Source organism: Dermacentor variabilis, chromosome 4, assembly GCF_050947875.1.
Source record: "Dermacentor variabilis isolate Ectoservices chromosome 4, ASM5094787v1, whole genome shotgun sequence".
NCBI classification, from domain to species: Eukaryota; Metazoa; Arthropoda; class Arachnida; order Ixodida; family Ixodidae; genus Dermacentor; species Dermacentor variabilis.
This window is the reverse complement of record NC_134571.1, coordinates 190570576-190582999: the sequence shown is the minus strand read 5'-3', so window position 1 is coordinate 190582999 and position 12424 is coordinate 190570576. Positions and strand designations below refer to the sequence as shown.

The 12424-nt window shown below is 45.4% G+C and overlaps 1 protein-coding gene across 2 annotated transcripts in view; it reads right to left on the bottom strand.

Moving 5' to 3' along the window:
• Positions 1 to 12424, bottom strand: part of LOC142578112 (uncharacterized) — a 111898-nt gene that overhangs the window by 45339 nt on the left and 54135 nt on the right. The gene's annotated exons all lie outside the window — the stretch shown is intronic.

Below are 12424 nucleotides of genomic sequence, written 5' to 3'. Positions count from 1 at the left end.
AAGGATACGTCACATTCTGTGACCTGCCAGTCCCAAGGAGGTAATAGCTTGGTTGGGCGCATTAAGGGGTGCTCCACGAGAGGGACATGCATATCATCGCTAAGCTCCTTTACACTCAGCGTGAAAGGCTGTCTTATAGACGGACGGTTTCGGAAAATTGTAGCACACGTCATATCAGTGACAGTATTGAAACATGGATGTTCAGGATTAGAGTGCACTTTAAGGAAATACGTAAAGCTGATGTATGATCTCTGCAAGTGGAGCGGCCACTCATTCGATTCGACATATAAGCTTTCGATCGGGCTTGTTCTGAAAGCGCCAGTTGCTAAGCGGATGCCCAGATAGTGGACAGGATCCAGCATCCTTAGCGCGCTCGGGGCGGCAGAGTTGTACACTACGGCACCTTAATCCAATCGTGACCGAATTAGGCTCTTGTAGATATTCACTAGACACTTTCTGTCACTACACCACGTAGTCTTAGATAGAAGTTTCATTAGGTTCATTGTTTTTAAACATTTTTCTTTCAGATATTTAATGTGTGGAATGAAAGTGAGTCTATCGTCAAATATAATACCTAGGAATTTGTGCTCTTTGTTTACAGGTATTTGGTGTCCACACAGTTCTAAGCAAGGATCCGGGATCAGGCCTCTCTTTCGTGTAAAAAGAACAACAGAACTTTTGTTAGGATTTATTTTAAATCCATTTTTCTCTGCCCATTTTGATACTTTGTTCAAGCCATGCTGTACCTGTCTCTCGCATACTGTGAGGTTACAGGACTTAAAAGCTATTTGAATGTCGTCCACATAGACAGAATAGAAAATGGCCGGCGGTAATGAAGCACGAAGCGTGTTCATCTTCACGATAAAGAGAGTGCAGCTAAGCACGCCTCCCTGGGGTACACCAGTTTCTTGTATGAAAGAACGTGACAGTACATTGCCGACTTTTACCCGGAATGTGCGATTGGACAAGTAGCTTTTTATTATGTTCAGCATATTGCCATGAATGCCCATTTCTGACAAGTCTCTCAAGATACCGTAGCGCCACGTTGTGTCATAGGCCTTCTCCATGTCGAGGAATATGGATAAGAAAAACTGCTTGTGTACAAATGCGTCCCGGATACTTGCTTCTACACGTACAAGATGGTCAGTTGTGGAGCGCCCTTCTCGGAAGCCGCACTGATAAGGATAAAGCATTTTTCTTCTGTTCAAGGAAATGAATGAGTCGGCGATTTATTATTTTTTCAAACACCTTACAAATACAACTTGTGAGTTCTATCGGGCGGTAGCTTGCCACTGAGGAAGGGTCTTTGCCTTGTTTCGAAACAGGGACCGCAATGGCTTCCTTCCATGCGGTTGGAAGGTACCCTGCATCCCAGATGGTGTTGAAAAGTGTGAGTAGTGTAACTGGCGTGTCACTGTGTAAGTTTTTGAGCATTTAATACATGATTCTATCAGATCCCGGCGCAGAGCTCTTGCATGCGCTCAAAGCAGCTCTCAACTCGGCAGCACTAAAAGGACAGTTGTACGGTTCATTCTGGCGACATTTTCTGATGAGTGGCTTGCATTCTTCTATTTGTTTGTATTTGAGAAAGTTTTGTGAATAATTTGTTGAACTTGACACGTTCTCAAAATACTCCCCAAGTGAGTCTGCCTGGTCTTGCAGTGTATCACCCTGTGCGTTTACCAGAGGGAGTGGATATATTTGCCGCCCTCTAATCCTATTAACCCTGTTCCAGGCTTTGGCCTCGTCTCTGAACGAGTTAATACTCGATAAAAACCTATGCCAACTTTCTCTTTTGGCTTGTCGGCGGATTAGCCTGCCTTGGGACTTTACTTTTTTAAAGTTCATAAGATTCTCTGCAGTGGGAGGAGCGCGTAGCAACCCCCACGCCTTGTTCTGATTCTTACGTGCGATCCTACATTGATGATGATGTGTGGTGTTTTGTGGCGCAAGGGCCAGGTTTGGCCAAAGAGCGCCATGACAAGTGGTAATGTTAATGTATTATGGAAGATGTGACTTGGCTGTAAAGTGGCCTAAAAATAGTCGCTGTAAAGTGCGTAAAATCTACTTGCTATAAAATTACGGCGACGACAAATGACGACTACTATGAACATTAAAATCTATCGCAAAATAATGACGCAGAATAAAAAATATATGAGATGGTAAAATACCTGGAGCACTGTTGCTTCGCCGGAGCCCTTGAAACACCTAGAGGCACGTGCAATACGAAAGAACTATCGCAGCGTCATCCTCTGAAGAGAGGAGATGCTACGAACATGTGGGGCTAAAACATGCAACACAACATCTTTCAGGTAACTTAGAATTGCGTTGGTGTCAAATAGCGGTTCTGGGCCGAGTAACATTACTGGATGAAGGGGGATGTGCTGCCGGTATGCTAAAGAAAAATGTTTCCTTCTCTCAGGTTCGGCTGCCCGACACTCCGGCAGGACGTGGAGGACGGTCAGCCTCTCCCCGCATCTACCCCAGGTTCGAGGATCATTTTCAGTGAGTGAAAAGTTATGTGTGCCAAATGTGTGTCCTATTCTGAGGCGACAGAATAGGACATCTGTTCGCCGTGATTTTGTTACGGAAGGCCATGAACCTAACTGTGGCTTTATCACGTGCAGTTTGTTATTAACTTCTGCGTCCCACTTACGTTGCCAGTGGTTTCGCAGTTTCCTTCTTAAAAAAGGATTCAGGTCTGTGACAAGGACCGAAGCCGTAGGATTAACTGTATGCAATGAAATTGATGTGGCCATCTGGTCTGCTAGAACGTTACCCTCGATGCCCCTATATCCAGGCACCCAGCATATAATTGCATGCTGGTTAGACATATACGCTCAACAGAGAATGGAATAGAGCTCAGTAATTACGGAGTTTCTGTGTTTACAGTGTGACTTCAAGGCTTCTACGACGCTTAGAGAGTCTGTAAATAAAATTGTTTTTTGAATATTTGATTTTCTGATATGTTTCACAGCCGACAATAGTGCATGGGCCTCAGCCGTAAATATGCTTCTTTCAGGGTGCAGTACACCGGATTCCGAGAAGGATGGGCCAATGGCTGCGTAGGACACCCCGGCATGCGACTTAGAAGCGTCTGTGTAAAACTCTGTGCACGAGTACTTGTACTGGAGCTCCAAGAAGTGCATTTTTATATGTGTCTCTGGCGCATGTTTAGTGACCTCTATAAAGGATGTGTCACACTCTATCAGTTGCCACTCCCAGGGCGGTACTAGCTTAGCTGGAGGCATTAGGCGTTGTTCGAGAACTGGGACATCCATTCCCGTGCTAAGTTGTCTTGCACGCAGTGAGAAAGGAAGTCTCATAGAGGGTCTGTTATGAAAAAGTGTTTCAAACGTCAAGTCGTGAACAGTTGCGAAACACGGATGTTCCTTATTAGAGCAAACCTTGAGAAAATACGTTAAGCTGATGTTCGTTCTCTGAAAATGGAGTGGCCACTCATCTGACTCTACATATAGACTTTCAACAGGGCTTGTTGAAAGTCTATATGTTGTCGTTGAAAGACGGATACCCAGATAGTGAACGGGGTCTAACATGTTAAGCGCGCTCGGTGCGGCAGAGTGATATACTACGGCACCATAATCTAACCGTGATCGAACTAGGCTCTTGTAAATATTCAATAAACACTGTCTGTCGCTACCCCACGTTGTGTGGGATACGATTTTAAGTAAGTTCATTGTTCTAAGGCATTTTTCTTTAAGATGTTTTAGGTGAAGAATGAAAGTGAGCCTGGAGTCAAGAATAACACCAAGGAATTTGTGTTCTTTGTTGAGAGGAATTTGTTGAATGAATGTGATTTTTAATGGCGCAAGGGCCATGTATGGCCAAAGAGCGCCATGTCGATGATAATGGGTTTGCAATATACTTAATGATTTCCATGAAATTGAGCGATGTGGCTGTAAAGGGGCCTTAAAGTGTAGTTGCTCTAAAGTACGTAAAATCTGTATAATAAGATTATGGCGATGGCGTATGATGTGTGCTATGAACATTAAGATGCATTTAAAAAGAATGATACGATGTGTAAAAATATATAAGGTTATAAGATTGGCTGGAGCACTACTGCCTCCTTAGAGCTCTTGAAACGCAAGGGTCTGGAGGCATGTGCTATGCAACAAATATCGTAGCGGCATCCTCTGGAACGAGGATGCTCTACGAATGTAATGGGCTTATAACATGTAGGACAACTTCATTTAAGAAATTGAGGACTGCCTTGAAATTAAAAAGGGGCTCTCTGCCAAGAAACATAGCCGGGTGAAGAGGAATGTGGTAATGGTATGCAAGAGGAAAATGTTTCTTTCTCTCCGCTTCGGCTTTCCGGCACTCCAGGAGGACATGGAGGACGGTAAGCCTATCCCCACATCTACCACAGGTTGGAGGGTCACTTCCGGTGAGTAGAAAATTATGGGTGCCAAACGTGTGTCCTATTCTGAGACGACAGAACAGGACATCCGTTCGGCGTGATTTTGCTACAGAGGGCCAGAATCCTAATTGTGGTTTTATCACGTGGAGCTTATTTGTTTCCGCGTCCCACAGGCATTGCCAGTGGTTCCGTAGTTTTCTTCGTAAGAGAGGCTTCAGATCAGTAGCAGGGACCCCAGCGGTAAGAGTAGCTTGCGATGTAATTGATCTGGCCATTTGGTCTGCTAGAACATTTCCCTCAATACCTCTATGGCCAGGTACCCAGCATATAATGATATGCTGGTTAGATATGTATGCTCTACACAAAACGGAGTAGAGCTCAACAAGTACAGGGTTCTTGTGTTTAGAGAGTGAATTCAGGGCTTTTACGACGCTTAGAGAGTCTGTATATATGACTGTTTTTCGAAGTTTTGATTTCATTATATGCTTCACTGTCGACAACAGTGCTTGGGCTTCTGCCGTAAATATACTAGTTTCCGAGTGGAGTGCGCCGGATTCTGAAAAGGATGGGCCGGTGGCTGCGTAAGAAACCCCTGCATCCGACTTGGAAGCGTCCGTGTAAAACTCAGTGCAAGAGTACTTATACTGGAGTTCTAAAAAATGCATTTTAATTTGTGCCTCTGGCGCATGTTTCCCGACATCTACAAACGACATACCACAGTCTATGATCTGCCACTGCCATGGCGGTAACAGTTTCGCTTGAGTCATAGGACACTGTTCAAGGATGGGAACACCCATTTCCTCAATTAGGTTCCTCACACGCAAAGCAAACGGCTTCCTCATTGCAGGCCGGTTATGGAAGAGCGTAGCAGCGGTGATATTGTTTGTGGTTGAATAACAAGGGTGTTCATTGTTCGCTTGTACTCTCAGGAAGTATGTGAAACTGCTATATGACCGTTGTAGATGAAGTGACCACTGATTTGACTCAGCGTAGAGGCTCTGGATTGGACTTGTTCTGAAAGCGCCCGTCGCGAGACGGATACCCAGATGGTGGACGGGGTCTAGGATTTTTAATGCACTTGGTATTGCAGAGTTATAAATTATTGCTCCGTAATCAAGGCGGGAGCGGACAAGACTGTTGTATAAGTTTAATAGACACTTTCGATCACTACCCCATGTAGTGCGTGACAGAAGCTTGAGGAGGTTCATTGTTTTCAAACATTCTATTTTCAGATTTTGAATATGGGGAATAAACGTGAGCTTTGAATCTAAAGTGATTCCCAGGAATTTATGCTGACTGCTCACAGAGAGGTGGTCTCCCTTGATCATAATACTAGGCAGTGGTGCTACCCCCCTCTTGTTTGAGAAGAGTACGCAGGTACTTTTTTGAGTGTTTATTTTGAAGCCGTTCTCATCTGCTCATTTAGACAATTTGTTTACCCCAAGCTGCACTTGTCGTTCGCAGACAGCAACATTGCAAGATTTGTAACTAACTTGTACGTCGTCAACATAAACGGAATAAAACATTGTCCGTGGAACGACTGTATGTAGGCTGTTCATTTTGACAATAAAAAGTGTGCAACTAAGTACGCCTCCTTGCGGAACACCAGTTTTTTGGGTGAATGATTTCGATAAGACATTACCAACCTTTACGCGAAAAGTGCGGTTAGAGAGATAGCTTTCAACTGTGTTTAACATGTTCCCACGGACACCCATCGCGGAAAGATCGCGGAGGATCCCGTATCGCCACGTCGTGTCGTACGCTTTCTCTAGATCCAGAAACACTGAAAATAATAACTGTTTATGAATGAACGCATCTCTAATGTTCGCCTCAATGCGGACAAGGTGGTCTATTGTTGACCTTCCCTCTCGGAAACCGCATTGAAGGGGGTCTAGTTTATTGTTGCTCTCTAAGAAGCTGATTAAGCGCCGGTTTACCATTTTTTCAAAAGCTTTGCACAGACAGCTTGTTAACGCTATTGGCCTGTAGCTGCTGGCTAAGGCCGGATCTTTCCCTTGTTTGAGTATGGGAATAACTATAGCTTGCTTCCAGGAAGATGGAATGTACCCCGCCGCCCACATGCTATTAAAAAGAGATAGAAGTGTTTCCAGAGCTTCAGGGTGTAGGTGCCTAATCATTTCGTACATGATACGATCGCCACCTGGCGCCGAGTGGTTGCAAGAAGCCAGAGACGCCTTAAGTTCCGCCAAAGTAAATGGACAATTGTAAGCATCACTCGATGAGCCTTTGCGGTTTAGGGGATGCCGCTCCTCGCGTTCTTTGTCTTAGAAATGTTTCTGTATAGTGCGATGCACTGGAGATATATTGAAAGTGGTCGCCTAGAGAATCCGCCTGATTTTCCAGGCTGTCACCTTGGCTACTTACTAACGGTAGGGGATGTGACTCCCGGCCTGTTAACTTATTTACCCTATTCCATACTCTTGTTTCATCAGTGTATGAATTTATACTGGAGATGTACCTATCCCAGCTTTCTCTCTTTGCTCGTCGACGTGTTCTCCGACCTTGTGACTTGGCTTGTTTGAATTTAACAAGGTTTTCAGCGGTTGGACAATTTCGAAGCAATCTCCAGGCCTTATTTTGATTTTTTCGTGCTTTCCGACATTCGTCGTTCCACCATGGGATGCGAAGTTTGCTTGCCAAACCGTTAGCTTGCTTGATACATTTAGTTGCAGCGTCAATAATAAAACCTGTTATATATGCCACAGCGTCGTCTATATTAAAACCAGCAATGTTATCATCGCCTAAATACGTCAACTCTTGGAACAATTCCCAGTTGGCTGAGTTAATGTTCCATTGCGGAAAATGTGGCGAGCATGCATCCTGTTTCGTTAGGTTTAAAATAATTGGAAAGTGGTCGCTCCCAAAGCAGTTCTTCAGAACACTCCACTCAATATACGGAATTAGTGTACTCGATACTATACTTAAGTCTATTGATGAGTACGTGTTATGTGCCACACTGTAGTACGTCGGCTCTTTCTTGTTAATTATGCATGCTCCTGAGGAGGAGAGGAAGTTTTCAATTAGGCGACCTCTCGCATCGCAACGAGAATCTCCCCACAGAGTGTTATGTGCGTTGAAGTCGCCGGCAACTATGTAAAGTTCCGGAAGTTCATCTATATAGTTTTGAAATTCTGTTTTGTGAAGATGGTAATTCGGAGGAATGTATATGGAACTAACCGTGACTAATTAATTAAACAACACTCCTCGGACAGCAACTGCCTCTAGGGGCGTACGAAGTCTTAATTCCCGGCAAGCAACACTTTTGGCAACTATAATGGCCACACCTCCGGACGACACGACAGTGTCATCACGGTCTTTACGAAAAATAGCGTACTGTCGGAGAAAATTAGTTTGCGTATGATTGAGGTGCGTTTCCTGAACACACAGCACATTTGGTCTATATTCATGTAGGAGCTCTTTAATGTCGTCGAGGTTATGTAGAAGTCCTCGCACATTCCATTGTAGTTTTTGTGTATCCATTATGCTATAGGTGTAGGGTGCTGTGTGTTTAAGAGACTGATATTGGCTCACGGGCCTTTTTCTGGCGCCGTGACGGGAGTTTTGTCTCTTTTGGAGCGATCGAGACCGCCTCGCCGCTCCTTAGGCGCTGGTGGCGCCGTCTTGCTCGTGGTTGTGTCCATCGCCTCTTGCGAGGCGCTGGAGACACGCTTTTCCGAGCGGTTTGTTTGGCGTGAAGGCCTCGGCACGTTGGACGAGGCCTTTGAGGTCACCTGCCCGGAGGTAGATGGCCCCGTCTGCTGGGTTGGCGTAGCAGCACTAGCTGCATACGCCGGGGGGGGGGTCGGATAGCGTCACTGCCGGCTCACTGAGTGTGGGTCGGACAGCCGCCGGAGACCGTTGTGGCGCTGCCCCCTGACGCGCCACTTCGGCAAAGGTGTTCTTTGGCAGGAAGGATACCCGCCTGCGTGCCTCTTTGAAACTTATGTTTTCTTTTACTTTAATTGTAACTATTTCCTTTTCTTTCTTCCACGATGGGCACGACCGCGAGTATGCAGCGTGCTCCCCTTCACAGTTTACACAATGGAGAGAGTTTTCACAAGTTTCAGAGGTGTGCTCATGAGCACTGCATTTCGCGCAGATTTGGCGGCCTCGACAGCTCTGTGAACTGTGACCGAAACGCTGGCACTTGAAGCAACGCAAGGGATTTGGGACATATGGACGAACACGGAGCTTGATATAGCCGGCCTCGATGGACTCGGGCAGAACACTTGTGCCAAAAGTAAGAATCAGGTGTTTGGTCTGAATTTCCTTATTATCACGCCTCATCTTAATTCGCTTAACGTTGATGACATTCTGCTCACTGAAGCCCTCCAAGAGCTCAGCTTCAGTCAGCTCCAAGAGATCATCATCGGAGACTACGCCACGGGTTGTATTCATAGTACGATGCGGTGTTACTGTTACTTTGGCGTCGCCAAATGATACTAGATTAGGTAGCTTTTCATATTGCTTCAGGTTGCAGAGCTCCAAGAGGAGATCACCACTTGCCATTCTGGATGCTTTGTAACCTGTACCAAGAACTTGGGTGAGAGACTTGGACACGAGGAATGGTGAGATTGCTCGCACTGGTTTGTCTGGTGTTTCGGAGTGCACTACATGGAAACGAGGAAAAGTTTCTTTTTGACGGGCAAAAAATTCGAAAACATCATCGGTGCGCCCCGTCTTGAGGGAGCGATCAGGTAAGGGGGGAAAAGAAGAAGCCATAAGAGATTGTAATTTCGGCAGTAACGCCAGCCACCCACCGTGGAGTCCTACAAGGGGGCGTTACAGGACCTGTGAAACACGGCCTGCAAACGCCAGCTGTACATTACCACTATAACCAAATATGAAATAACCTAGGTTGGTTAATCACACAAGGTTAACCCTTGCTGCCTGGAAAATTTGGAAGTAAGCGGGAGGAAGGAGAAGACAGGAAAGATGAAAAGTGAGAGAAAGACGAAGGCTGGAGGGAGAGAGAGACAGGAAAAGGCAACTACCGATTTCCCCCGGGTGGGTCAGTCCGGGGGTGCCGTCTATGTGAAGCAGAGGCCAAGGGCTGTGTTGCCTCCGCCGGGGGGCCTTAAAGGTCCAAACACCCAGCATCAGCTCAACCCCCAGGATCCCCCTTTCCCCAGACACGGCTAAGCCGCGCACGGCTACACGCGGGAGGGTCCAACCCTCATGTGCTCGGGTACGTGGTGTCGCAACACACCAAACGCCTCCTGACGCAGACGCCCCTGCGGGGGAGAGGAATTTGTTGTCCGCCCAGTTCTACACAAGGATCTCGGACCAGGCCTCTCTTTCTTGTGAAGAGAACACAAGAACTTTTGTGGGGGTTGACCTTAAATCCGTTTTCGTCTGCCCATTGGGACATTTTGTTTAAGTTCTGCTGTACCTGTCTTTCGCATACTGTGAGGTTGCAGGATTTGAAGCCTATTTGTATATCGTCTACGTATACGGAATAAAAAATGGCAGGTGGTAGTGAAGCACGTAGTGTGTTCATCTTAACGGTAAAGAGAGTGCAGCTGAGCACGCCTCCCTGGGGTACACCACTTTCCTGGGTAAAGGGACGTGACCGTGCATTGACGACTTTTACACGGAAGGTACGATTGGACAAATAGCTTTCAATTATTTTCAACATATTTCCACAGATGCCCATTCCCGACAAATCTCGCAAGATCCCGTAGCGCCATGTTGTATCATATGCCTTCTCCATATCGAGGAATATGGAGAGGAAATACTGTTTGTGTACAAAGGCATCGCGAATACATCCTTCAATCCGCACAAGATGATCAGTTGTTGACCGCCCTTGTCTGAAGCCACACTGATAGGGATCGAGTATATTGTTGAATTCAAGGAAGTGTATGAGTCTATGGTTAATCATTTTTTCAAAAAGCTTACACAGGCAATTCGTAAGAGTTATCGGACGATAACTTGCTGCCAAGGAGGAGTCTTTTTTCTGCTTCAGGACAGGAACCACAATCGCCTCTTTCCATGCAGATGGGAGGTATCCCGCAGCTAAAATATTGATGTAAAGTTTGAGTTAGTTAGTTAAATGGGGGTTTAATGGCGCAAAAGCGGCTGAGGCTATGCTGCGCCAAACACGAGGTGTTTAAAAATTACGTTTATGAAGGAAAAGGCTTTGTTAATCTATATTTTATGTAAAAACCCAGTGTCGTGTAGAAATTTACGGACGTCACATAATGGGACTAGCGGATCATCACCTAAAATTAGAGCGGGGTGTAAAGGTATGTGTTGTTCATATAATTTGTGCAAAAGTGTTCGTCTGTGTGTTTCAGTCTGCATACATGTGAGTAATATGTGCATAACTGTTAGTGGCTGTTGACATTTCTCGCATGTTGGTGTGTCTTCTTTCGTAAGTAAGTAATTGTGCGTGAGGTGTGTGTGCCCAATGCGTAGTCGGCATAGAACTACTTCGATGAACCGCTCCTGATGATTGCATGACTTCCACTCGCCTACTATGGGTTTCGTGAGATGTAGCTTGTTGTCGGCACAACGGTCCCATTCGCGTTGCCATTTTACCGTGAAGGCTTTTCTAATTGCACGGATGCTATCATTATATGGTAGTTTCGTGTTTGTAATATTTTTGTATGCTGCCATCAATGCACAGCTATCAGCTGCTTCGTTACCTGGTATCCCGACATGGCTTGGGACCCAACAGAAACGAATTGACCTCCCGTATTCGTTAAGCACCAACATGTTTAAAATGTCTCCTATCAGGGGTTCACACTCAGATTTCAACTGTAGAGCTTTCAGTGAGCTTAAAGAGTCAGTGTATATGACTGCATGTTCGTGTTTATCAGTTATAATCTTTTTAACAACAACCCAGATAGCGTAAACTTCAGCTGTGAAAACAGAAGTGTGTTGTGGTAATCGAATACTTGTTTCCCACTTTTCCGCTACGGCCCCCACACCCACGTGGTCTTTTGTTTTAGAGCCATCAGTGTAATATTGCATGTTATTTTGATATTTGTCCTGAAGTGCACGGAATTCTTGTATAATGTGTTCGTGTGGGATGTCTCTTTTCTTTAGATGTGTTAACGTCCAATCACATAAGTGTGTGAAATCGTACCACGGAGCCAGCCGTTGTGGTTTCTTGGCAACCTGGAGGACTTCGTGGGGAATGTCATAATCCCGACAGTATTGCTCATACCGCAGGACAAGTGGCCTAATCGAGTTCGGTTTATTTGTGTAGTGTAAGCGTGTGTTGCATTGTGTGAGGATGTTGTAGCATATGTGTTGGGGTGATGACTGAATTTTGAGTACGTAGGAAAATGTGAGGAATGCTCTGCGCTGCTGTAAGGAGGGTTCATTACACTCGACGTATAAACTTGGAATAGGTGAAGTTCGGTAGGCACCACTTGCCAGTCGCAGTCCGAGGTTATGTACCGGATCAAGTCGTTGGATGTAGGACTGTCTGGCTGAACCGTAAACCACGCAGCCGTAGTCTAAAAGGCTACGCACAAGAGACCGGTAAACACGTAAAAGGCAGGTTCGGTCGGAACCCCAGTGCTTATGGGACAAAATTTTAAGAATATTTAGAGCTTTATTTGCTTTGATCTTTAGTGCTTTTATGTGAGTTAGGAAGTTCAGTTTAGTGTCAAAGGTTACTCCTAAAAACTTATGATCTTGTTTCACCGGCAGTATGGTGTCGTTCAATTTTAGAACTGGATCGCTGTGTAGCCCTCGTTTCTGAGAGAACAAAACAGTAACTGTTTTCTGTGTGGAGAAACGGAAACCATTTTTGTTAGCCCATTGTGTAAGCTTATTTATTGTCATTTGAAGTTGCCTTTCACAGGTTGGCAAATTTGAGGCGCGGCAAGCCACTTGGAGATCGTCTACGTAAACAGAGTGCATAAGAGACGACGGTATAATCTTATTAACTGAGTTCATTTTTACTATAAACAGTGTCGTGCTGAGAACACAGCCTTGTGGAACGCCATTTTCCTGTGTAAACGTATGAGAATGTACTGTACCCAGACGTACCTGAAATGTTCTATTAGA